This window comes from Oryctolagus cuniculus, chromosome 16 (assembly GCF_964237555.1).
Source record: "Oryctolagus cuniculus chromosome 16, mOryCun1.1, whole genome shotgun sequence".
NCBI lineage: Eukaryota > Metazoa > Chordata > Mammalia > Lagomorpha > Leporidae > Oryctolagus > Oryctolagus cuniculus.
In genome coordinates, this window is record NC_091447.1 from 2707964 (window position 1) to 2713078 (window position 5115).

Sequence of the window (5115 nt, forward strand, 5' to 3'; positions counted from 1 at the left end):
TGAAATGAGAGTTAAGATGCCACTCAGTGGCTGGTGCTGTGGCATAGTGGGTAAAGCCACTGCCAGCAGTGCCTGTATCCCATAGGGACACCGGTTTAAGTCCCAGCTGTTGCACTTCTGATCAAGCTCTCTGCTGTGTCCTGGGAAAGCAGCAGAAGATGGCCCAACTCCTTGGGCCTCTGCGCCTATATGGGAGACCTGGAAGAAGCTCTTGGCTCCTGGCTTCGGATTGGCACAGTTCTGGCCACTGCAGCCACCTGGGGAGTGAAACAATGGATGAAAGACCTCTCTCTCTCTCCTTCTCTCTCTGTGTAACTTTGACTTTCAAATAAATAAATAAATAAATATTTTTTTAAAAAGATGCCACTCAGCCACTTCAGCTCTTCATTCTTGTGAGTCAATATGCAAAAAAGGAAAATATATTGCTATCTATGATGATCCTGACTCCGAGGAGGACACTGGGCCACCACTCCACACTGGAGGTAAGAAGAGTATTTCTAGAATACTTATAGCATCTTTCAATTTTTTATTTTAAATTTTTATTTATATCAGGTGGAAAAATCTCATATACACAGATTTAAGAGCAAATCATACTTCACACCATGTGCTCCCTCATGCCTGTGCTTCCACCATCCCTCCTTCTTCCTTTCTTATCTTTAATTTTTACAATGACATGCTTTCAATTTATTTTATAATAAAAAGCTTAACCCTCCATAAATAAGGAATTCAAGTAGCATGTAGGAAACCCACTGTCCTCAAGAGTATAGACAAGGGCTGTAAGCAGTAACAAATCCCAAAATGTCAATTTCACCCATTCACTCATACACATACCATTTTTGTATTCTGTATATATTAGCTACGACAAATCAAGGAATACTTCATTTGTCTTTTGTGGATTTGTTTATTTCACTAAGCATTTCAATATTATCAAGCCATGTGATAAAAGCAAGCAGAAATCAAGGTGCAACAATTCTACCCAGAAGAACTAATGGCACAGACCCTTCAAGAATGATGCTTTGGGTGTTCCCACCAAGGAAAGACCTGAGATAAGCTGAAGTGCTTGTGGAAGGCAAAAGAATGCAGCAGGAACTGTCAAGCAAGTTAGTTACAGCCTCTAAGACCACATGGACAGTCACAGAAATGTGTACTAGGGGCCAACGTCATGTCACAGTGGGTTAAGCCACTGCTTGAGATGCCTGCCTCCCATCTGGAGCTCTGACTTCCTGATCATGGGCTTGGAAGGCAGCGCTAGGTGGCCCAAGTGCTTGGGCCTTTGCCACCCATAAGGGAATTCTGGAAGGAATTCTAGGCTCCTGGTTTCAGTCTGGTGCAGTCCTGGCAGGCTATGGTGCAGCCATGTGGGGAGTGAACTAGCAGATTGAAGATCTCTCTCTTCCTTCCTTTCTGTAATACTGCATTTCAAATAAATAAAAATAAATAATTTAAAAAATAGAAACAATTCCTATAATTTAATGAACAGTTTCTCATTATTATAAATACATGTGTGTTGTAAAACACAATTATATTCTGGATCCTTTATTCCCTCATTGTATAATATAAGATGTTTGATTCTACATCTATATTCAAATTATTGCTAATTTTACATTATAATATTTAAGTTACGGGATACTGGAAGAAGAGCAAACACTATTCAAGGGCTTTTCTTTTTTGGGGAGATTGGTTCATGCATTTTAGTTTTATGGAGGATAGTTGCATTGTGTTATGTAGAATTATGACTGTGTTACTGTCTTTATTGGAGACAAGTGTGGCTTAATCCAGAGATGAATATGGGTGACAAACTGACAGGGGTAGACTTGTGCCAGTAAATTTTTAAGGGTCAACTTGACTCAACCAAGGGATTTCCAGAAACCAGGTAAAACACTGTTTCTGGAAAGGACAGCATTTGATTAAGTAGACCGAGTGGTCTGCTTTCACCAGCTGAATGATTTTGAAATAATCTAGAGTTCATAAGAGAAAGTGTTTTTTATAAATATCCACAGTTATGGTTTTCTTGACATCATTGTTTTTGACAATGTCAGAATCTGAAAATACCATTTACCATGTGTCATAAAAAATGTCACTTTTAGTCAAATTAAGTCAATGCTGAGCTGGAATTTTTAACTAAAATAAAATTGATGCTACTTTCTGTATTTCTGTCTTTTTTAAAAAATTGGGATTATTTACTTGAAAGTCACAGTTACAGAGAGAGAAAGACAGAAATCTTCCATCCACTGGTTCACTCCTCTGATTACCATAACAACCAGGGCTAGGCCAGGTCAAGCCAGGGACCAGAAGATTTTTTCAGGTCACACAGGTGGGTGGCAGGGGTGAAAACACTTGGGCCATGTTCTGTTGCTTTGCCTAGGCAATGATCAGGGAGCTGGGTCAGAAGTGGAGCAGCTATGACATGATACAGCGCCCATAGGGGATGCCAGCAAGGGATGGCTTTACCTACCATGCCAGTACACTGGTGCCACTTTCTGTATTTCTTAAAGAGAAGTATTACTGGCTGATCACAGAGATAATAGACCTATAAATCATGCTTATTCTACTATGTTTAGTATACATAAAATCATTAAGTCAAGTTTAATAATTTGATTCCTATATTGGAAAATTCAATTTAAAAACTGAATAAATACACTTTGAAATGAAACCGACATTGATGCTAAAAGATAATAAAGTTATTCAGATTATTTTTTATTATCATTCAAGTTTTGTTCTACATTGTACTGGAAATACTAGGTAGAGAAATTAGGCAAGAGAAAAAGTCAAGGGCATCTGAATTGAAGAGAGAGGCCAAATTGTTACTTTTGGCTAATGAATGATCTTACATATAGAAAACCCACAAAGACTCCACCAAAAACCTGAGAGAACAAATACATTCTGCAAAGTATCAGGGTGCAAAGTCAACATACAATGACCAGTAGAAAGCAATCCCATGTTCACTAGCTACACTAAGGAAAAAGAAAACAGCTGGGAATACATGTGACCAAAGAAGTAAAAGATCTCTACAATTAAAACTATGAATCATCAATGAAAGAAATTAAAGAGTATTTTAGATATGGGATTAGCATGTACTACTTGTTTTATGGTTACAGTTCACTATTTCAACACATACACTCCGCATAAATTGATCATACCAGACAACTAGCCTTCCCAGAGATCTTATTTCTTTTGGGCTTTGCCGTTCTGTCCAGGGTCCTGTAGTTCACCCTCAAAGATTCCTTTCATGCAGAGCAGGCCTAGTGGTGAGAACTGTCCATGTCCCTCCAAACTTCATGTTCAAACTTCAAGGTCAATGCTACAGTATAAAGAGGCAGGGAACACAGGACTAGGGCTCCGCTCTCTTTCACAGGGTGAGTGAGTTTCTTTTTTCTAACAAAAGAGAATTAGATATGTATTTGAAAGTCAGATATACAACGAGAGAGAGGGAAGAGGTGAGAGAGAGAGAGAGAGAGAGAGAGAGAGATTGTCCAACTGCTGGTTCACTCCCCAAAGAGCCACAATTACCAGGGCTGGGTCAGGTCAGTCCTGAACTCCATTCAGGTCTTCCACATGGGTGGCAGAGGCCCAGATATTTGGGCCATCTACTGCTGCTTTCCCAGGCACAATAGCAGGGAGCAGGATTGGAAGTGGAGCACCCAGGCCTCCAATCAGCTCCCACATGGGATGCTGTGTAGCAGGGTTTAATCTGCTGGACCATAGTGTCGGCCCCAGGCTACGTGACTGTCTAAAAGGGCCTGAAGGGGTGAGGTTCTGATTAAACAATCTGAGGACACACCAGGAAGGTAAGATCTTTCCATAAAATTTATGGGTGAGTGTTGAAATAAGATGTGGTGCTTTTTTAAGGGCTACAATGCAACTTTTCCACACATGTACTCGGCTTCAACCAACCATAGTAAACCACCAGCCTTTCCATCTTACCATCTCTCTCTGAAGAGGGCACAGCAGCAGCAGAGAGGGAGCTCTTTCCAGACAACGAGTCTGCTGGAGCCCTGACCTCCATCTTCCAGCCTCCAGAAAAAACACTGAGGAATGAATTTCTGTTCTTTATTCATGACTCCGTTCAAGACACTTTGTGAGAGTAGCCCAGGAACCCGGAGACATCTGGAAATGCCTCCATTTCTCCCTGCTATTCTAAGGACAAGCTGGAGGAGGCAGCTCACTCAGCTGGTTGGCCTTCCATACATGGACTATAGCAACCCAGCTACCTTCTGGTCCTCCAGGGGTTCTAACAAGAAATCTGCTGAGGATCTTAGGGAGAGAGGATGATGAGAGATCCCTTCCTCTCAGCTCTGCCCATGTGAATAATGTGCCTGGTGGTGCCATGGACAGCAGAACACTTTGCCAGGGTTATGAAGATGACAGAGAAGTTGTAACATCATTCTGTGACCTATCATTCTGAGGATCAAGGAAATGGGATGTGTATCTTGAGTGTAAACAACTGGAGGTCTTAAAGACCCAACAGTTTCTATCACACTTTAAAGAGAAATGAAAAGGCCATTGGGCATCCTACATGTTTTAATGTCTCAAAAAATGAACGTCAATCTGTATCACCAACCTAACCAAAAGCTCTTGGAGTTCTTGGCTGCCACTCAACTTTGATTGGTCCCCGCCTGGCTCTGACTTCATGAAGACCAACTGTCATGAAATAGAAATTCGTGCAAGTCCCTGCTGCACTGCCATTGGTCCATTTCTCCCTCTGACTTCATAAGGAGCTTTACCTTTCAAATAAATAAACAAATAATTTTTTTTAAAGACACAGACTGGCTGAATGCATTAAGACGCCCTGACCTGAAGCACCAGCATCCCATATGGGCTCCGGTTCTAGTCCCTGCTGCTCCTCTTCTGATCCAGCTCTCTGCTGTGGCCTGGGATAGCAGTAGAAGATGGCCCAAGTCCTTGGGCCCCTGCACCCATGTGGGAGACCTGGAGGAGGCTCCTGGCTGTTGGCTTCAGATCGGCAGAGCTCCAGCTGTTGCATCCATCGGGGGAGTGAATCAGCAGATGAAGACCTCTCTCTCTCTCTCTACCTCTCTCTGTAGCTCTTTCTAATAAATAAAATAAATCTTTTAAAAAAATCTATGTGCTGCCTATAAGAAACGTATCTCACCA